Raw genomic sequence first — 23,641 nt, 5'->3', positions numbered from 1 at the left:
TCAGAATATAGGGCCATGAAGAAGCTCACAAACGAGCTAACTTGGCTCAAAGGTCTTCTCAAGGACCTTGGAGTGGAGATAGATGAACCCATCACTATGCACTGTGACAACAAGGCTGCAATACATATAGCAACCAACTCTGTTTTCCATGAGAGGACCAAGCATATCGAAGTAGACTGCCACACAGTGCGAGAGAAGATTGAAGAAGGGGTTGTCTTACCGTGTCACACGCCGAGCAAGGACCAACTGGCCGATATTTTCACAAAAGCCACTAGTCCACAGATTTGCGAGTATATCTCTAGCAAACTTGGACTAGTCGATCCTACACATCCATGAGAAGACTCCTCTAACCCGTGGAGAGCACACTCTTTTCCTTGATATGGTTTTGTCCCATGTGGTTTTCCATATTAAGGTTTTTAACGAGGTGGTCTTGTGCGGGTTCCAAGCTTAGCCGTTTCACTTGGCTAAGCTTGAGGGGGAGTATTGACCATGTTACTTAAGACTTGGAGGTTGTCCGTACGGACGTCCGTACGATCGTCCTAATGGCCACCCTTAAGGTTGAGGCCTATTGAGAGAAATGAGAAGGCTTGGGGTTGGAAACAATACCAAGCCCATTAGAAGGATCTCGAAGAAGAATGTGACCGTTGGAGGATAAGAGTCACGAGATAGCTTCCCTTAGGGAGACAAGGTCACGTCGCTTTCTATCTTGGGATCGCTCCCTTCTCTCTCTTCATGTCTCTATCTACAAGTTGTCGAGTTGGTGGGATTGTTAACCTAGTTTTCATTCTATTTAAGGCCTTTGGCCGACATTGTAAAAGCTATTCTAATACAAGCTCTCATTTTATCTCACATTCTCTCTAATTTGCTTCCGCATACTCAATTTAAACCAACATTGACTGCTTAGAATCAATGTTTTCTTGGTTTAAGCCTGTTTTGGAACAAAACGGGTATAAGTGGTGTCTAAACACTCCAAATTCAACCCGAACTCTTATAATTAGTCAAATGCATTGGATTGTTTCATATTTTGACCCTAGAAAGAGTAACATAGCTGTTTACTGCTTTGAATCAATGTTTTCTCTCGGTTTTAGCCTATTTTTCGATTTAACCTTATTTTGGGACAAAACGGGTATAAGTGTTGACAAAACACTCCAAATTAATCCTGAACTCTTACAAATAGTCAAATTCATTGGATTGTCACACATTCTAACCCTAGAAATAGTAACAAAGCTGTTTACTGCTTCGAATCCTTGTTTTCTCTCGGTTTTAGCCTGTTTTCTCGGTTTAAGCCTGTTTTGGAATAAAACGGGTTTCAGTGTTGTGTAAACACTCCAAATTCATCTCGAACTCTTACAATTAGTCAAATGCATTGGATTGTCACACATTCTGACCCTAGAAACAGTATCAAAGCTGTTTACTGCTTTGAATCAATGTTTTTCAGGTTTATCCAGTTTCGGGACAACATGGATAAAGTGGTGTCTAAACACTCCAATTCAACCCGAACTCTTATAATTAGTCAAATGCATTGGATTGTTACATATTTTGACCCTAGAAAGAGTAACATAGCTTTTTACTGCTTTGAATCAATGTTTTCTCTCGGTTTAGCTTGTTTTCTTGGTTTAAGCCTATTTTGGGATAAAACGGGTTTAATTGTTGTCTAAACACTCCAAATTCATCCCAAACTCTTAAAATTAGTCAAATGCATTGGAATGTCACACATTCTGACCCTAGAAACAGTAACACTGCTGTTTACTGCTTAGAATCAATGTTTTTTTAGTTTAAGCCTGTTTTGGGACAAAACGGGTATAAGTGGTGTCTAAACACTCCGAATTCAACCCGAACTCTTATAATTAGTCAAATGCATTGGATTGTGAGATTTTGACCCTAGAAAGAGTTACATAGTGGTTTACTGTTTCGAATCAATGTTTTCTCTCGGTTTAGCTTGTTTTCTCGGTTTAAGCCTGTTTTGGGATAAAACGGGTTTAAGTGTTGTCTAAACACTCCAAATTCATCCCAAACTCTTAAAATTAGTCAAATGCATTGGAATGTCACACATTCTGACCCTAGAAACATTAACAATTCTGTTGCTGCTTAGAATCAATGTTTTCTTGCTTTAAGCATGTTTTGGGACAAAACGGGTGTAAGTGGTGTTTAAACACTCCAAATTCAACCCGAACTCTTATAATTAGTCAAATGCATTGGATTGTTACATATTTTGTCCCTAGAAAGAGTAACATATCTGTTTACTGCTTCGAATCAATGTTTTTTCTCGGTTTAGCTTGTTTTCTCGGTTTAAGCCTGTTTTGGGATAAAATGGGTTTAAATGTTGTCTAAACACTCCAAATTCATCCCGAATTCTTACAATTAGTCAAATGCATTGGAATGTCACACATTCTGACCCTAGAAACATTAACAATGCTGTTGCTGCTTAGAATCAATGTTTTCTAGGTTTAAGCCTGTTTTGGGACAAAACGGGTATAAGTGGTGTCTATACACTCCAAATTCAACCCGAACTCTTATAATTACTCAAATGCATTGGATTGTCAGATTTTGAACCTAGAAAGAGTTACATAGCTGTTTACTGTTTCGAATCAATGTTTTCTCTCTGTTTTAGCCTGTTTTCTCAGTTCAAGCATGTTCTGGGATAAAACGGGTTTAAGTGTTGACAAAACACTGCAAATTAATCCTGAACTCTTACAAATATTCAAATGCATTGGATTGTCACACATTCTAACACTAGAAATAGTAACAAAGCTGTTGACTGCTTAGAATCAATGTTTTCTTGGTTTAAGCCTGTTTTGGAACAAAACGGGTATAAGTGGTGTCTAAACACTCCAAATTCAACCCGAACTCTTATAATTAGTCAAATGCATTGGATTGTTTCATATTTTGACCCTAGAAAGAGTAACATAGCTGTTTACTGCTTTGAATCAATGTTTTCTCTCGGTTTTAGCCTATTTTTCGGTTTAACCTTATTTTGGGACAAAACGGGTATAAGTGTTGACAAAACACTCCAAATTAATCCTGAACTCTTACAAATAGTCAAATTCATTGGATTGTCACACATTCTAACCCTAGAAATAGTAACAAAGCTGTTTACTGCTTCGAATCCATGTTTTCTCTCGGTTTTAGCCGGTTTTCTCGGTTTAAGCCTGTTTTGGAATAAAACGGGTTTCAGTGTTGTGTAAACACTCCAAATTCATCTCGAACTCTTACAATTAGTCAAATGCATTGGATTGTCACACATTCTGACCCTAGAAACAGTATCAAAGCTGTTTACTGCTTTGAATCAATGTTTTTTCAGGTTTATCCAGTTTCGGGACAACATGGATAAAGTGGTGTCTAAACACTCCAATTCAACCCAAACTCTGATAATTAGTCAAATGCATTGGATTGTTACATATTTTGACCCTAGAAAGAGTAACATAGCTTTTTACTGCTTTGAATCAATGTTTTCTCTCGGTTTAGCTTGTTTTCTTGGTTTAAGCCTATTTTGGGATAAAACAGGTTTAATTGTTGTCTAAACACTCCAAATTCATCCCAAACTCTTAAAATTAGTCAAATGCATTGGAATGTCACACATTCTGACCCTAGAAACAGTAACACTGCTGTTTACTGCTTAGAATCAATGTTTTTTTAGTTTAAGCCTGTTTTGGGATAAAACGGGTATAAGTGGTGTCTAAACACTCCAAATTCAACCCGAACTCTTATAATTAGTCAAATGCATTGGATTGTGAGATTTTGACCCTAGAAAGAGTTACATAGTGGTTTACTGTTTCGAATCAATGTTTTCTCTCGGTTTTAGCCTGTTTTCTCAGTTCAAGCCTGTTTTGGGATAAAACGGGTTTAAGTGTTGTCTAAACACTCCAAATTCATCCCAAACTCTTAAAATTAGTCAAATGCATTGGAATGTCACACATTCTGACCCTAGAAACATTAACAATTCTGTTGCTGCTTAGAATCAATGTTTTCTAGGTTTAAGCCTGTTTTGGGACAAAACGGGTGTAAGTGGTGTTTAAATACTCCAAATTCAACCCGAACTCTTATAATTAGTCAAATGCATTGGATTGTCAGATTTTGAACCTAGAAAGAGTTACATAGCTGTTTACTGTTTCGAATCAATGTTTTCTCTCTGTTTTAGCCTGTTTTCTCAGTTCAAGCATGTTCTGGGATAAAACGGGTTTAAGTGTTGACAAAACACTGCAAATTAATCCTGAACTCTTACAAATATTCAAATGCATTGGATTGTCACACATTCTAACACTAGAAATAGTAACAAAGCTGTTGACTGCTTAGAATCAATGTTTTCTTGGTTTAAGCCTGTTTTGGAACAAAACGGGTATAAGTGGTGTCTAAACACTCCAAATTCAACCCGAACTCTTATAATTAGTCAAATGCATTGGATTGTTTCATATTTTGACCCTAGAAAGAGTAACATAGCTGTTTACTGCTTTGAATCAATGTTTTCTCTCGGTTTTAGCCTATTTTTCGGTTTAACCTTATTTTGGGACAAAACGGGTATAAGTGTTGACAAAACACTCCAAATTAATCCTGAACTCTTACAAATAGTCAAATTCATTGGATTGTCACACATTCTAACCCTAGAAATAGTAACAAAGCTGTTTACTGCTTCGAATCCATGTTTTCTCTCGGTTTTAGCCTGTTTTCTCGGTTTAAGCCTGTTTTGGAATAAAACGGGTTTCAGTGTTGTGTAAACACTCCAAATTCATCTCGAACTCTTACAATTAGTCAAATGCATTGGATCGTCACACATTCTGACCCTAGAAACAGTATCAAAGCTGTTTACTGCTTTGAATCAATGTTTTTTCAGGTTTATCCAGTTTCGGGACAACATGGATAAAGTGGTGTCTAAACACTCCAATTCTGTTGGGATTTATGAGACAAAGCTCACAAGAGAGGGTAGACAAACACTTGGTGAATGAATCCCCCTTTACCCACAACAAACTAACCCATTCTCAAGGGGGAGGAGAGAACATCAACTTGTGATGAACTCCCCATAAACTAGCTAAATAGAACCCAAATACTAGAGAGTAAGCGGATCCTACCTAGGAGAAGCACTAGTTTGAGACTATCCCCTTCTAGTATCACAACACTTAGAGTTTGTGTACTTAGGAGAAGGAGGATTAGAATCAGTAATCTAGGCTAAGTAAAGCAGTAAATAAAGAAGAGTTTAGGTGGGTTTGAGAAGAGAATTAGGCTGCCATAAGGGCAGCCCCTAACCGCTAATCACCTAAACAATCTACATTGTGAATATGAACAAGAACACAAGTAGAGAGGGGAAATCGGATTCTCTTCTATTAGATAATATTGTTGTGATGTATTACAAAATGAGAGATTACAATGCTTAATATAGGAGAACAAATGTATATGGCCGTTTGAGATAAATGAGAGGTGAGAGTGACATATAGCCGTTGGTGCACAAGTGGGTGTATGGTGAAAGGGACAGCTCCTTCCCTTGGTTGTCTCATTCTTCACCAACCAAGGTCTCACATGCTTCCTTCCTTCCCTTCTTTTCCCTTTGTGAGACATTTAACTTCTTCTTGGGCCTCTTCTTCTTATAAGGCCTTTACTTCACAATTCTTCTCACATTGCTCTTATGGCCTTGCTGACCACTCTCATTGTTCTCACGGCCCATATGGCCTTACTGGCCACTCTTATTGTGCTCACGGCCTTACTGGCCGCTCCCACACCACTCATGGCCTTACCGGCCACACTTCTTGTACTAGCAGCCTTACCGGCTACTCTCTTCTTCCTTGTGCAGCTCGGCCTCACCGGCCTCCCTCTCTCTTCTCCTTCTTATATACTAATACTCCCCCGCACGTTTGATCTGCAGGGCACCATGGGGACCAAAGATCAAGCGTGGACACGTGAGGACTACCTCATTAAAAACCTTAACAAAGAAAACCACTTGGGAGAAAACTTTGTTAAGTAAAAAGAGTGTAGTCTCCACGGTCCTTGATGTCGCATTGATCTTGGTTTGTCAAGAACCAGCTCTCTTTCTCTTTAAGCCTTTGAACCGCTACACTTCCTTAGCCCTCCTTGCCTTTAGCACATTCCTTATGATCTCCATCCTTGTTCCTTTAGAATTCCTTTGAGGCTCTCATAGTCTCCTTTACCCTTAAACAAGTGATAAAGAAGAAAAGAATAAGTGTTTGCTATGAGGAATATCAAAGAAAATTTCTAAAAGTGTGACAATTTAAGAAGAATCATATTAAAGACTAAAGACTAGTAATGAAGCTAAGGTAATGAATTTATGAATTAAAATAGAGAAGAGTTTAGAGCACAGCCTTTATGGTGTTTTGATGGATAGGAGGGAGAGAGTTGATCACTGTTGCGGTTTGGAATTCCTCCTTGAGACCGCTCCTCTAACCATGGTTTTAAACCCGGTCAGTTTTATTTGTCAGACTGACACATGCCCACTGAATCGGACATAACTTTCGAACGGCTGCTCGGATTGGTATGATTCCACTTCCACTGGCAAGATGACTCTGTGGTCTCGAACTTTAATGAATAACGCGGAAGCCGAATCGCAGTGGAAGGGTTTCGTCCGAGTCGATCTTTGAGACGCTTCGGCTGAGCTTTAAGTAAAGACTTTTGCTTGTGGCCGAGCAGAATCTGTGAGGTACGGTCTGAAGTCACTTGATCTCCCCCGTAACCTTTACTTGATGATGGGCTGAAACCTCATCACCTCAGTTGAAGCCTTGTGCATCACCGTTCTTGTGCACATCCAATCAACAGTTGAAACCTTGTGCATCACCTTTCCTAAAGACCATTGTGCACATCCGATCAACAACTTGGCACTAACACACATGCTCTTGGACTGATTCATCACCTTCCACCAGCTTAACAAAGACTTGGTGGCCCTTGGTTCTAACTCCAGGCATTGTGCTGCGCTCTTACATGGCTATCTTGTAGCCTTCAACCTCGCCACTTCTTCTCCTTGAGATAGTGAGCGAGCTCCACACAATCTTCAATGCTGAAACTGAAACCAAAAATCAATGGAACAGATTCTAAACAAGAGATTGTTAGAGATTAGAGTATAGAGAATATTACTGAAATTAAATAGAGAATTTAGAGAATTAATAAGAGTATATATGGAGAATAGAAAGTGAGAGTATAAGGGAGAGTATTGGCGGTAGTATAAGATGAATGGAGAGTAGAATAGAGAATCTGCTCAAGAGTTCTTATGGACAGAGTTTAACTCTGTTTTCTTGAGTTGAAAGAAGCTTTGACAGCCAAGAACATCCAAGAAGACAATCTCTTTTGGTGCTTTAATGGCTGAAACACAATGGACCTTATGGAAAATTAGTTTCTCCAAAGGTTTAACAACAAAACTCCTTGTAGAATCACTTAAACAAGTGTTCTTCAAGAGATTAAGGCTTTAGGTCCACGAAGATAACATATAGAAGATGTTTTTCGTGGTCCCAAGCAAAGAAGAAACAACAAAAGCCTTTGGAACAGCCTATTGTCCAACGGTTAAAAGAATGCATCTTGGACCAACTTGAATCTATTTGACCAAGCGGGCTCTACATGCTAAAATAGTCTCTCTCTTCCTCAAACTCGAACCTGGACACACCATATGACCAGAAACAAAGCTTTCTCAACCTTGAGAAGAAGAAGAAGTGATTTAGTAATTAAACTTTAAAGGAAATTTAACAAAAGCAAAATTAAACCTTTAAAGGAAAATTAACTAAATCTTAAGAGAATCCTAGGAAAAATCCTAAGGATTTCGTGGCTCTATACAAGCCTAAAAACACGTGAATCCTTACCAAGAACAAGAACAATTTGCTCCTTGGTTCATCACCACCTCAATTTAAACCCAAGCTTTTACCCAATCGGTGAAGCCTAAGGATGAGGTTTTAAAATCGATTTCTTTCACACACTTGGTCTATGAACTCTACAAAGACCCAAGACCAAGCTTACTCAACATTGAGCTGCTAGAGAATCGATTTAACAACAAAAGCAAAATTAAAGTTTTAAAGAAACTAAGCTAAGCGATTTAACACCTAGGCTAGGATTAAAACTTTAATTAAGCTAACTCCTAAGAGAACCAACTTGAGAACGAGTTTGAGTCACCAAGAACAGAGCCTGCTCTGATACCATGTTGGGATTTATGAGACAAAGCTCACAAGAGAGGGTAGACAAACACTTGGTGAATGAATCCCCCTTTACCCACAACAAACTAACCCATTCTCAAGGGGGAGGAGAGAACATCAACTTGTGATGAACTCCCCATAAACTAGCTAAATAGAACCCAAATACTAGAGAGTAAGCGGATCCTACCTAGGAGAAGCACTAGTTTGAGACTATCCCCTTCTAGTATCACAACACTTAGAGTTTGTGTACTTAGGAGAAGGAGGATTAGAATCAGTAATCTAGGCTAAGTAAAGCAGTAAATAAAGAAGAGTTTAGGTGGGTTTGAGAAGAGAATTAGGCTGCCATAAGGGCAGCCCCTAACCGCTAATCACCTAAACAATCTACATTGTGAATATGAACAAGAACACAAGTAGAGAGGGGAAATCGGATTCTCTTCTATTAGATAATATTGTTGTGATGTATTACAAAATGAGAGATTACAATGCTTAATATAGGAGAACAAATGTATATGGCCGTTTGAGATAAATGAGAGGTGAGAGTGACATATAGCCGTTGGTGCACAAGTGGGTGTATGGTGAAAGGGACAGCTCCTTCCCTTGGTTGTCTCATTCTTCACCAACCAAGGTCTCACATGCTTCCTTCCTTCCCTTCTTTTCCCTTTGTGAGACATTTAACTTCTTCTTGGGCCTCTTCTTCTTATAAGGCCTTTACTTCACAATTCTTCTCACATTGCTCTTATGGCCTTGCTGACCACTCTCATTGTTCTCACGGCCCATATGGCCTTACTGGCCACTCTTATTGTGCTCACGGCCTTACTGGCCGCTCCCACACCACTCATGGCCTTACCGGCCACACTTCTTGTACTAGCAGCCTTACCGGCTACTCTCTTCTTCCTTGTGCAGCTCGGCCTCACCGGCCTCCCTCTCTCTTCTCCTTCTTATATACTAATAAATTCAACCCGAACTCTTATAATTAGTCAAATGCATTGGATTGTTACATATTTTGACCCTAGAAAGAGTAACATAGCTTTTTACTGCTTTGAATCAATGTTTTCTCTCGGTTTAGCTTGTTTTCTTGGTTTAAGCCTATTTTGGGATAAAACGGGTTTAATTGTTGTCTAAACACTCCAAATTCATCCCAAACTCTTAAAATTAGTCAAATGCATTGGAATGTCACACATTCTGACCCTAGAAACAGTAACACTGCTGTTTACTGCTTAGAATCAATGTTTTTTTAGTTTAAGCCTGTTTTGGGACAAAACGGGTATAAGTGGTGTCTAAACACTCCAAATTCAACCCGAACTCTTATAATTAGTCAAATGCATTGGATTGTGAGATTTTGACCCTAGAAAGAGTTACATAGTGGTTTACTGTTTCGAATCAATGTTTTCTCTCGGTTTAGCTTGTTTTCTTGGTTTAAGCCTATTTTGGGATAAAACGGGTTTAATTGTTGTCTAAACACTCCAAATTCATCCCAAACTCTTAAAATTAGTCAAATGCATTGGAATGTCACACATTCTAACCCTAGAAACAGTAACACTGCTGTTTACTGCTTAGAATCAATGTTTTTTTAGTTTAAGCCAGTTTCGGGACAACATGGATAAAGTGGTGTCTAAACACTCCAATTCAACCCGAACTCTTATAATTAGTCAAATGCATTGGATTGTTACATATTTTGACCCTAGAAAGAGTAACATAGCTTTTTACTGCTTTGAATCAATGTTTTCTCTCGGTTTAGCTTGTTTTCTTGGTTTAAGCCTATTTTGGGATAAAACGGGTTTAATTGTTGTCTAAACACTCCAAATTCATCCCAAACTCTTAAAATTAGTCAAATGCATTGGAATGTCACACATTCTGACCCTAGAAACAGTAACACTGCTGTTTACTGCTTAGAATCAATGTTTTTTTAGTTTAAGCCTGTTTTGGGACAAAACGGGTATAAGTGGTGTCTAAACACTCCAAATTCAACCCGAACTCTTATAATTAGTCAAATGCATTGGATTGTGAGATTTTGACCCTAGAAAGAGTTACATAGTGGTTTACTGTTTCGAATCAATGTTTTCTCTCGGTTTAGCTTGTTTTCTTGGTTTAAGCCTATTTTGGGATAAAACGGGTTTAAGTGTTGTCTAAACACTCCAAATTCATCCCAAACTCTTAAAATTAGTCAAATGCATTGGAATGTCACACATTCTGACCCTAGAAACATTAACAATTCTGTTGCTGCTTAGAATCAATGTTTTCTAGGTTTAAGCCTGTTTTGGGACAAAACGGGTATAAGTGGTGTCTATACACTCCAAATTCAACCCGAACTCTTATAATTAGTCAAATGCATTGGATTGTCAGATTTTGAACCTAGAAAGAGTTACATAGCTTTTTACTGTTTCGAGTCAATGTTTTCTCTCTGTTTTAGCCTGTTTTCTGAGTTCAAGCCTGTTTTGGGATAAAACGGGTTTAAGTGTTGACAAAACACTGCAAATTAATCCTGAACTCTTACAAATATTCAAATGCATTGGATTGTAAATGCATTGGATTGTCACACATTCTAACACTAGAAATAGTAACAAAGCTGTTGACTGCTTAGAATCAATGTTTTCTTGGTTTAAGCCTGTTTTGGAACAAAACGGGTATAAGTGGTGTCTAAACACTCCAAATTCAACCCGAACTCTTATAATTAGTCAAATGCATTGGATTGTTTCATATTTTGACCCTAGAAAGAGTAACATAGCTGTTTACTGCTTTGAATCAATGTTTTCTCTCGGTTTTAGCTTATTTTTCGGTTTAACATTATTTTGGGACAAAACGGGTATAAGTGTTGACAAAACACTCCAAATTAATCCTGAACTCTTACAAATAGTCAAATTCATTGGATTGTCACACATTCTAACCCTAGAAATAGTAACAAAGCTGTTTACTGCTTCGAATCCATGTTTTCTCTCGGTTTTAGCCTGTTTTCTCGGTTTAAGCCTGTTTTGGAATAAAACGGGTTTCAGTGTTGTGTAAACACTCCAAATTCATCTCGAACTCTTAGAATTAGTCAAATGCATTGGATTGTCACACATTCTGACCCTAGAAACAGTATCAAAGCTGTTTACTGCTTTGAATCAATGTTTTTTCAGGTTTATCCAGTTTCGGGACAACATGGATAAAGTGGTGTCTAAACACTCCAATTCAACCCAAACTCTTATAATTAGTCAAATGCATTGGATTGTTACATATTTTGACCCTAGAAAGAGTAACATAGCTTTTTACTGCTTTGAATCAATGTTTTCTCTCGGTTTAGCTTGTTTTCTTGGTTTAAGCCTATTTTGGGATAAAACGGGTTTAATTGTTGTCTAAACACTCCAAATTCATCCCAAACTCTTAAAATTAGTCAAATGCATTGGAATGTCACACATTCTGACCCTAGAAACAGTAACACTGCTGTTTCCTGCTTAGAATCAATGTTTTTTTAGTTTAAGCCTGTTTTGGGACAAAACGGGTATAAGTGGTGTCTAAACACTCCAAATTCAACCCGAACTCTTATAATTAGTCAAATGCATTGGATTGTGAGATTTTGACCCTAGAAAGAGTTACATAGTGGTTTACTGTTTCGAATCAATGTTTTCTCTCGGTTTTAGCCTGTTTTCTCAGTTCAAGCCTGTTTTGGGATAAAACGGGTTTAAGTGTTGTCTAAACACTCCAAATTCATCCCAAACTCTTAAAATTAGTCAAATGCATTGGAATGTCACACATTCTGACCCTAGAAACATTAACAATTCTGTTGCTGCTTAGAATCAATGTTTTCTAGGTTTAAGCCTGTTTTGGGACAAAACAGGTGTAAGTGGTGTTTAAACACTCCAAATTCAACCCGAACTCTTATAATTAGTCAAATGCATTGGATTGTCAGATTTTGAACCTAGAAAGAGTTACATAGCTGTTTACTGTTTCGAATCAATGTTTTCTCTCTGTTTTAGCCTGTTTTCTCAGTTCAAGCATGTTCTAGGATAAAACGGGTTTAAGTGTTGACAAAACACTGCAAATTAATCCTGAACTCTTACAAATATTCAAATGCATTGGATTGTCACACATTCTAACACTAGAAATAGTAACAAAGCTGTTGACTGCTTAGAATCAATGTTTTCTTGGTTTAAGCCTGTTTTGGAACAAAACGGGTATAAGTGGTGTCTAAACACTCCAAATTCAACCCGAACTCTTATAATTAGTCAAATGCATTGGATTGTTTCATATTTTGACCCTAGAAAGAGTAACATAGCTGTTTACTGCTTTGAATCAATGTTTTCTCTCGGTTTTAGCCTATTTTCGGTTTAACCTTATTTTGGGACAAAACGGGTATAAGTGTTGACAAAACACTCCAAATTAATCCTGAACTCTTACAAATAGTCAAATTCATTGGATTTATGAGTTTGGCACACCACCTTGGCCACCACCGTCCGTACAACCGTACGGACGTCCGTACGATCGACAACCTATGGGCTGACCAAGCCATCTCGTATCTCATAAGCCCAATCCACTAAGGAGAGCTCCCAACGATCTCCCTTCATCGAGATCCTTCTATTATAGCCGTTAGGCAACTTGCAAGTGGGAAGTCAAAGGTTTAGTCACATGTAGGAATAAGGAGATGTCGCTATCTCTCATTAATGTGCACATAGAACCCTAGGAAAGAATATCCTCTTTGTATAGCTCTATATATGGTTTGTAAGTATGTTCTAATTCAAGCAAGAAAAGAGTTTATTCTCTTTCTCCAACACTCTCTCTCTCAATCGTTCACTCTCCTCACTCTTTACACGATTTCACTCTCTTCCATAATCTCTTGATTACTCTACTCTCAAACTTACATGGTATCAGAGCTGATTTGATTCTGTTCTTGCCTCAAATCTCCATCACTCCCTTCCGCATTCTCTTTCTTGTTCTTGAAATTTCTTGTTCTTGAATCTTCTTTCTTTAACCGTTGGACAATAGCTTTAACCAACGGTCTCTTCATCTTTTTCCATGGAAACTACCAAAACTCTCATTGTTCCAGTTACTCTCAAGGGAGAGAATTACTTACTGTGGGCTAGAACCACAAAGACAGCCCTATGCGGCCGAGGACTTTGGTCCCATGTTGAGACGAGCGAAGCTCCTAGTGGCGAGACCACCAAAGACGGCAAGGATCTTGTCGATGAGAAGAACAAGTGGTTTCAAGAAGATCAGGGAGTCCTAGCTATCATTCAAAACTCCCTAGATGCACCTATACTTGAAGCTTACTCTTATTGCGAGACAGCAAAAGACTTGTGGGACACTCTCAAGAATGTTTTTGGGAATGTTACAAATGTAAACCGAATTTTTGAGATTAAGAGGGCCATCAACAACCTCAACCAAGAAGACATGGAGTTCACCAAGCACTTTGGGAAGTTTAGGTCCCTTTGGGCTGAACTAGAGATGCTCCGGCCGGCGACTATAGATCCGGCCATTCTGAATGAGAGGCGTGAACAAGATAAGGTGTTCGGCCTTCTCTTGACCTTGAACCCCTCCTACAATGACCTTATCAAGCATATTCTACGGTCGGACAAGCTCCCTAGCCTTGATGATGTCTGTAACCAAATTCAAAAGGAGCATGGCTCCATGGGATTGTTTGGCGGCAAGGGAGAACTTGTGACCGCTAACAAAGCTGAGACGGCATCAGCAAACAAGGGCTACTACAAGCCGGAGGACAAGAACAACCCGCCATTTTGTGAGCATTGTAAGAAGCTTGGTCACTTCAAGAGCCGCTGCTGGATTCTACACCCTCATCTAGCACCACCGCCGGGTACCATCCGAGGTGGACGACCAAACCGCGGAGGACCACCGAGAGCTCATCAAGCAGTAGCCATGGGGGGGTCATCAATCTCTGAGCAACCTCAACAAGTGACCAGTGGAACTGCTCTTGCTGCAGCATCGTCCGAGCTGGTAAGGCGGTCCGACCTTGATGCGCTCATCAAAGCCATCAAAGAGGCCACCGGTAAGGCGTTTCTTGCCTCAAACAAAATTAAACCCCTCATAGTTGATTCTGGTGCATCCCATCACATGATTAGTGATTCTAGGCTAATTAGTGATATTAAACCTGCTAATGGTAATGTGATAATAGCAAATGGTGAGAAAGTACCAGTTAAAGGCATTGGGAACTTGAAACTATTTGATAAGGAGACTAAGGCATTTTATATGCCAAACTTTACTTCTAACTTGCTATCAGTTAAGAGAGCCACTACTGATTTAAATTGTTATGCTATATTTGGTCCTAACAATGTTCATTTTCAGGATATTGAGACAAGTAAGGTTCTTGGTCAAGGAGGATCCAAGGATGACCTCTATGTGCTTGAGGACTTGAACTTATCTTCTAATGTATCTTGTTTTAATTCAGTTATTATGAAACCTAGTGATTCTATTTTACATGCTAGGCTAGGACACCCTCACACAAGAGCTTTATCTTTAATATTTCCTAATGTTTCTTTTCAAAATGATGAGTGTGAGGCTTGTATTCTTGGTAAACATTGCAAGGCTGTTTTTCCTAAATCTATTACTATTTATGAAAAATGTTTTGATTTAATTCATTCTGATGTTTGGACATCTCCTTGCTTATCTAGAGATAATCAAAAATATTTTGTGACTTTTATTGATGAAAAATCAAAATATACTTGGATAACTTTGCTTCCCTCTAAGGATAGAGTTCTTGAGGCCTTTACTAATTTTCAAAATTATGTCACTAACCACTTTCATGCCAAGATTAAAATTTTGAGATCAGATAATGGTGGAGAGTACACAAGCCATGCCTTTAAGCAATATCTAGCCAAACATGGAATTCTTCACCAAACTAGTTGTCCTTACACACCACAACAAAATGGAGTGGCTGAGAGGAAGAATAGGCATCTGATGGAGGTAGCAAGGTCTATGATGTTTCACACAAGGGTTCCAAAGAGGTTTTGGGGAGATGCTGTGCTAGCCGCTTGTTATCTTATTAACCGCACACCAACAAAAATTCTAAAGGATGTGTCTCCATTTGAGGTATTAACTAATGACAAACCTACATTTGATCACTTACGAGTGTTTGGTTGTGTGTGCTATGTTTTGCGACCAGGTGAGCTAAGAGACAAGCTTGATGCAAAGAGTACAAAGGCTATGTTTCTTGGCTATTCTACTACACAAAAGGGGTATAAGTGCTATGAACCTACAACAAGGAGAATTCTAGTATCTCGTGATGTCAAGTTCATGGAGACACACGGCTTTTATGACGAGAAGAATTGGGATGAGCTCCGTAATCTCTCCGACTCTCCATCTGATCGGACGCGCAACCTCCGAGTAATTCTTGAGCGGCTAGGTCTTGAAAATGATAGGATCTCTACCGAGTCAGCCAGACCAACATCACCAGAACAATCTGAGCCATTCACTGAGCCTGATCCTGATATACATGCCGATGACCATACTGAGCAGCCTGAGGAGTCACCCGCGGACATCACGGCCGAAACAACCGAGGAGTCGGCCGAACAGCTTGAGGAAATCATAACTCCGGGACGGGCCAACTCCGAAGCTGGGGCTGTAGTTCCTCTTAGGCGCAGCCAACGTATCAAGTATCCTCCTAGTCATTGGAAGAACACCCGTGTGTACTACAACAACATGGCCGTTGCTCATCCGATTCAGGCCGTGTGCACCTTAGCTCATTTTCCGATAGAGCATCAAGTGTTTCTTGGCCATATTGATGAGCATTGGATCCCCAAGACCTATGATGAGGCTAAGCAGCACAAGGTATGGAGAGATGCGGTGGACGCCGAGAATACGGCCATGGTGCAAAATCACACATGGGACGAGGCTGACTTACCCAAGGGCAAGAAGGCTGTCACATCTCGGTATATCTTCACAATCAAATATAAGAGCAATGGGGAGATAGAACGGTATAAGGCACGCCTAGTAGCCCGGGGATTCACGCAAACGTATGGGGAGGACTATCTTGATACGTTTGCTCCGGTGGCCAAACTTCACACTGTTCGAGTGGTTCTCTCTCTTGCCACAAATCTTGATTGGGAGCTATGGCAAATGGATGTGAAGAACGCCTTCCTACAAGGCGAGCTCGAAGATGAAGTGTATATGCGGCCACCACCGGGCCTAGAAGACACCATTGGTCCGGGGAAGGTTCTCAAGCTCAACAAAGCCATCTATGGACTAAAGCAGTCGCCAAGGGCGTGGTACCACAAGCTGAGCACAATCCTCCTTGACAAAGGCTTTCGCAAATCCGAGGCTGATCACACACTATTTACCTCACCAAGCACCAAAGGTATAGTAGTCATCCTAGTGTATGTTGATGATATCATCATCACTGGGAGTGACTCGGTAGGTATTCAAAACACTAAAACCTTCTTGAAATCAGTCTTTGATATTAAGGACCTTGGAGAGTTGAAATATTTTCTTGGGATAGAAATATGTAGATCAAAGGAAGGTTTATTTCTATCACAAAGAAAATATGCTCTTGACTTGTTAAATGAGACAGGAAAATTAGGTTCAAAGGCAGTGGCATCACCTCTTGAAGAGAACTACAAGGCCGGAGGACAGGGGGAGCTTGAGCAGGCACCATACAAGGACGTTGGTCGCTACCGGCGCCTAGTAGGTAAGTTAATCTATTTAACTATAACACGGCCTGATATTTGCTTTGCTGTGAACCAGGTGAGCCAGCACATGAACAATCCAACTGTCCATCATTGGAACATGGTCGACCGAATCCTTAAATACATCAAGGGCTCACCGGGACAAGGCATTTGGATGGGCCGCAACAAGAACACCGAGTTGGTAGGATATTGCGACGCTGACTATGCTGGAGACCGTGGAGACCGTCGCTCCACAACTGGCTATTGCACATTCCTTGGAGGCAACCTGATCACATGGAAGAGCAAGAAACAAAAGGTCGTATCGCTTTCAAGTGCCGAATCCGAGTATAGGGCCATGCGCAAACTCACAACTGAACTAATGTGGCTCAAAGCACTCCTCAAGGATTTAGGAGTGGAAATCACAAGTCCTATCACCATGCATTGTGACAATGAAGCTGCCATTCACATAGCAACCAATTCAGTGTTTCATGAGAGGACCAAACATATTGAGGTGGACTGTCATAAGGTGCGAGAGCAAATCAAGCTTGGAGTTGTCCTACCATGTCACACCGAGAGCAAGGAACAACTCGCTGACATCCTCACCAAAGCTGCAAGTCCCCAAGTGTGCGAATATATTCACTCGAAGCTCGGCCTTATAGACCTCACTCGGCCATGAGTCTTTCACAAGGCACCTACACTCTTTTTCCCTTATGTATAGTTTTCCCATGAGGTTTTCTATACTAAGGTTTTTTTAATGAGGTGGGTGCCTCGACTGTCAAGCTTGCCTGATCATCTAAGTCAAGCTTGAGGGGGAGTATGAGTTTGGCACACCACCTTGGCCACCACCGTCCGTACAACCGTACGGACGTCCGTACGATCGACAACCTATGGGCTGACCAAGCCATCTCGTATCTCATAAGCCCAATCCACTAAGGAGAGCTCCCAACGATCTCCCTTCATCGAGATCCTTCTATTATAGCCGTTAGGCAACTTGCAAGTGGGAAGTCAAAGGTTTAGTCACATGTAGGAATAAGGAGATGTCGCTATCTCTCATTAATGTGCACATAGAACCCTAGGAAAGAATATCCTCTTTGTATAGCTCTATATATGGTTTGTAAGTATGTTCTAATTCAAGCAAGAAAAGAGTTTATTCTCTTTCTCCAACACTCTCTCTCTCAATCGTTCACTCTCCTCACTCTTTACACGATTTCACTCTCTTCCATAATCTCTTGATTACTCTACTCTCAAACTTACAGGATTGTCACACATTCTAACCCTAGAAATAGTAACAAAGCTGTTTACTGCTTCGAATCCATGTTTTCTCTCGGTTTTAGCCTGTTTTCTCGGTTTAAGCCTGTTTTGGAATAAAACGGGTTTCAGTGTTGTGTAAACACTCCAAATTCATCTCGAACTCTTACAATTAGTCAAATGCATTGGATTGTCACACATTCTGACCCTAGAAACAGTATCAAAGCTGTTTACTGCTTTGAATCAATGTTTTTTCAGGTTTATCCAGTTTCGGGACAACATGGATAAAGTGGTGTCTAAACACTCCAATTCAACCCGAACTCTTATAATTAGTCAAATGCATTGGATTGTTACATATTTTGACCCTAGAAAGAGTAACATAGCTTTTTACTGCTTTGAATCAATGTTTTCTCTCGGTTGAGCTTGTTTTCTTGGTTTAAGCCTATTTTGGGATAAAACGGGTTTAATTGTTGTCTAAACACTCCAAATTCATCCCAAACTCTTAAAATTAGTCAAATGCATTGGAATGTCACACATTCTGACCCTAGAAACAGTAACACTGCTGTTTACTGCTTAGAATCAATGTTTTTTTAGTTTAAGCCTGTTTTGGGACAAAACGGGTATAAGTGGTGTCTAAACACTCCAAATTCAACCCGAACTCTTATAATTAGTCAAATGCATTGGATTGTGAGATTTTGACCCTAGAAAGAGTTACATAGTGGTTTACTGTTTCGAATCAATGTTTTCTCTCGGTTTTAGCCTGTTTTCTCAGTTCAAGCCTGTTTTGGGATAAAACGGGTTTAAGTGTTGTCTAAACACTCCAAATTCATCCAGAACTCTTACAATTAGTCAAATGCATTGGATTGTCACACATTCTGACCCTAGAAACAGTATCAAAGCTGTTTACTGCTTTGAATCAATGTTTTTTCAGGTTTATCCAGTTTCGGGACAACATGGATAAAGTGGTGTCTAAACACTCCAATTCAACCCGAACTCTTATAATTAGTCAAATGCATTGGATTGTTACATATTTTGACCCTAGAAAGAGTAACATAGCTTTTTACTGCTTTGAATCAATGTTTTCTCTCGGTTTAGCTTGTTTTCTCGGTTTAAGCCTGTTTTGGGATAAAAAGGGTTTAAGTGTTGTCTAAACACTCCAAATTCATCCCGAATTCTTACAATTAGTCAAATGCATTGGAATGTCACACATTCTGACCCTAGAAACATTAACAATGCTGTTGCTGCTTAGATTCAATATTTTCTAGGTTTAAGCCTGTTTTGGGACAAAACGGGTATAAGTGGTGTCTATACACTCCAAATTCAACCCGAACTCTTATAATTAGTCAAATGCATTGGATTGTCAGATTTTGAACCTAGAAAGAGTTACATAGCTGTTTACTGTTTCGAATCAATGTTTTCTCTCTGTTTTAGCCTGTTTTCTCAGTTCAAGCCTGTTTTGGGATAAAACGGGTTTAAGTGTTGACAAAACACTGCAAATTAATCCTGAACTCTTACAAATATTCAAATGCATTGGATTGTCACACATTCTAACACTAGAAATAGTAACAAAGCTTTTGACTGCTTAGAATCAATGTTTTCTTGGTTTAAGCCTGTGTTGGGACAAAACGGGTATAAATGGTGTCTAAACACTCCAAATTCAACCCGAACTCTTATAATTAGTCAAATGCATTGGATTGTTACATATTTTGACCCTAGAAAGAGTAACATAGCTGTTTACTGCTTTGAATCAATGTTTTCTCTCGGTTTTAGCCTATTTTTCGGTTTAACCTTATTTTGGGACAAAACGGGTATAAGTGTTGACAAAACACTCCAAATTAATCCTGAACTCTTACAAATATTCAAATGCATTGGATTGTCACACATTCTAACCCTAGAAATAGTAACAAAGCTGTTTACTGCTTCGAATCAATGTTTTCTCTCGGTTTTAGCCTGTTTTTCTCGGTTTAAGCCTGTTTTGGAATAAAACGGGTTTCAGTGTTGTGTAAACACTCCAAATTCATCCCGAACTCTTACAATTAGTCAAATGCATTGGATTTTCACACATTCTGACCCTAGAAACAGTAACAAAGCTGTTTACTGCTTTGAATTAATATTTTTTCAGGTTTATCCAATTTCGGGACAATATGGATAAAGTGGTGTCTAAACACTCCAAATTCAACCCGAACTCTTATAATTAGTCAAATGCATTGGATTGTTACATATTTTGACCCTAGAAAGAGTAACATAGCTGTTTACTGCTTCGAATCAATGTTTTCTCTCGGTCTAGCTTGTTTTCTTGGTTTAAGCCTGTTTTGGGATAAAACGGGTTTAATTGTTGTCTAAACACTCCAAATTCATCCCAAACTCTTACAACTAGTCAAATGCATTGTATTGTCACACATTCTGACCCTAGAAACAGTAACAAAGCTGTTTACTGCTTTGAATCAATGTTTTTTCAGGTTTATCCAGTTTTGGGACAACATGGATAAAGTGGTCTCTAAACACTCCAAATTAAACCCGAACTCTTATAATTAGTCAAATGTATTGGATTGTTACATATTTTGTCCCTAGAAAGAGTAACATATCTGTTTACTGTTTCGAATCAATGTTTTCTCTCGGTTTAGCTTGTTTTCTCGGTTTAAGCCTGTTTTGGGATAAAACGGGTTTAAGTGTTGTCTAAACACTCCAAATTCATCCAGAATTCTTACAATTAGTCAAATGCATTGGAATGTCACACATTCTGACCCTAGAAACATTAACAATGCTGTTGGTGCTTAGAATCAATGTTTTCTAGGTTTAAGCCTGTTTTGGGACAAAACGGGTATAAGTAGTGTCGATACACTCCAAATTCAACCCGAACTCTTATAATTAGTCAAATGCATTGGATTGTCAGATTTTGAACCTATAAAGAGTTACATAGCTGTTTACTGTTTCGAATCAATGTTTTCTCTCTGTTTTAGCCTGTTTTGGGATAAAACGGGTTTAAGTGTTGACAAAACACTGCAAATTAATCCTGAACTCTTACAAATATTCAAATGCATTGGATTGTCACACATTCTAACACTAGAAATAGTAACAAAGCTGTTGACTGCTTAGAATCAATGTTTTCTTGGTTTAAGCCTGTGTTGGGACAAAACGGGTATAAATGGTGTCTAAACACTCCAAATTCAACCCGAACTCTTATAATTAGTCAAATGCATTGGATTGTTACATATTTTGACCCTAGAAAGAGTAACATAGCTGTTTACTGCTTCGAATCAATGTTTTCTCTCGGTCTAGCTTGTTTTCTTGGTTTAAGCCTGTTTTGGGATAAAACGGGTTTAATTGTTGTCTAAACACACCAAATTCATCCCAAACTCTTACAACTAGTCAAATGCATTGTATTGTCACACATTCTGACCCTAGAAACAGTAACAAAGCTGTTTACTGCTTTGAATCAATGTTTTTTCAGGTTTATCCAGTTTTGGGACAACATGGATAAAGTGGTGTCTAAACACTCCAAATTAAACCCGAACTCTTATAATTAGTCAAATGTATTGGATTGTTACATATTTTGTCCCTAGAAAGAGTAACATATCTGTTTACTGCTTCGAATCAATGTTTTCTCTCGGTTTAGCTTGTTTTCTCGGTTTAAGCCTGTTTTGGGATAAAACGGGTTTAAGTGTTGTCTAAACACTCCAAATTCATCCAGAATTCTTACAATTAGTCAAATGCATTGGAATGTCACACATTCTGACCCTAGAAACATTAACAATGCTGTTGGTGCTTAGAATCAATGTTTTCTAGGTTTAAGCCTGTTTTGGGACAAAACGGGTATAAGTAGTGTCGATACACTCCAAATTCAACCCGAACTCTTATAATTAGTCAAATGCATTGGATTGTCAGATTTTGAACCTATAAAGAGTTACATAGCTTTTTACTGTTTCGAGTCAATGTTTTCTCTCTGTTTTAGCCTGTTTTCTGAGTTCAAGCCTGTTTTGGGATAAAACGGGTTTAAGTGTTGACAAAACACTGCAAATTAATCCTGAACTCTTACAAATATTCAAATGCATTGGATTGTCACACATTCTAACACTAGAAATAGTAACAAAGCTGTTGACTGCTTAGAATCAATGTTTTCTTGGTTTAAGCCTGTTTTGGAACAAAACGGGTATAAGTGGTGTCTAAACACTCCAAATTCAACCCGAACTCTTATAATTAGTCAAATGCATTGGATTGTTACATATTTTGACCCTAGAAAGAGTAACATAGCTATTTACTGCTTTGAATCAATGTTTTCTCTCGGTTTTAGCCTATTTTTCGGTTTAACGTTATTTTGGGACAAAACGCGTATAAGTGTTGACAAAACACTCCAAATTAATCCTGAACTCTTACAAATAGTCAAATGCATTGGATTGTCACACATTCTAACCCTAGAAATAGTAACAAAGCTGTTTAATGCTTCGAATCAATGTTTTCTCTCGGTTTTAGCCTGTTTTCTCGGTTTAAGCCTGTTTTGGAATAAAACGGGTTTCAGTGTTGTGTAAACACTCCAAATTCATCTCAAACTCTTACAATTAGTCAAATGCATTGGATTGTCACACATTCTGACCCTAGAAACAGTAACAAAGTTGTTTACTGCTTTGAATCAATGTTTTTTCAGGTTTATCCAGTTTCGGGACAACATGGATAAAGTGGTGTCTAAACACTCCAAATTCAACCCGAACTCTTATAATTAGTCAAATGCATTGGATTGTTACATATTTTGACCCTAGAAAGAGTAACATAGCTGTTTACTGCTTCGAATCAATGTTTTCTCTCGGTCTAGCTTGTTTTCTTGGTTTAAGCCTGTTTTGGGATAAAACGGGTTTAATTGTTGTCTAAACACTCCAAATTCATCCCAAACTATTACAACTAGTCAAATGCATTGTATTGTCACACATTCTGACCCTAGAAACAGTAACAAAGCTGTTTACTGCTTTGAATCAATGTTTTTTCAGGTTTATCCAGTTTCGGGACAACATGGATAAAGTGGTCTCTAAACACTCCAAATTCAACCCGAACTCTTATAATTAGTCAAATGCATTGGATTGTTATATATTTTGTCCCTATAAAGAGTAACATATCTGTTTACTGCTTCGAATCAATGTTTTCTCTCGGTTTAGCTTGTTTTCTCGGTTTAAGCCTGTTTTGGGATAAAAAAGGGTTTAAGTGTTGTCTAAACACTCCAAATGTTGGGATTTATGAGACAAAGCTCACAAGAGAGGGTAGACAAACACTTGGTGAATGAATCCCCCTTTACCCACAACAAACTAACCCATTCTCAAGGGGGAGGAGAGAACATCAACTTGTGATGAACTCCCCATAAACTAGCTAAATAGAACCCAAATACTAGAGAGTAAGCGGATCCTACCTAGGAGAAGCACTAGTTTGAGACTATCCCCTTCTAGTATCACAACACTTAGAGTTTGTGTACTTAGGAGAAGGAGGATTAGAATCAGTAATCTAGGCTAAGTAAAGCAGTAAATAAAGAAGAGTTTAGGTGGGTTTGAGAAGAGAATTAGGCTGCCATAAGGGCAGCCCCTAACCGCTAATCACCTAAACAATCTACATTGTGAATATGAACAAGAACACAAGTAGAGAGGGGAAATCGGATTCTCTTCTATTAGATAATATTTTGTTATATTAATACATATGAGATAAATTACACCT

Source organism: Camelina sativa, chromosome 13, assembly GCF_030686135.1.
Source record: "Camelina sativa cultivar CO46 ecotype springtype chromosome 13, ASM3068613v1".
Lineage (NCBI taxonomy): Eukaryota > Viridiplantae > Streptophyta > Magnoliopsida > Brassicales > Brassicaceae > Camelina > Camelina sativa.
Note: the sequence above shows the minus strand (reverse complement) of the source record.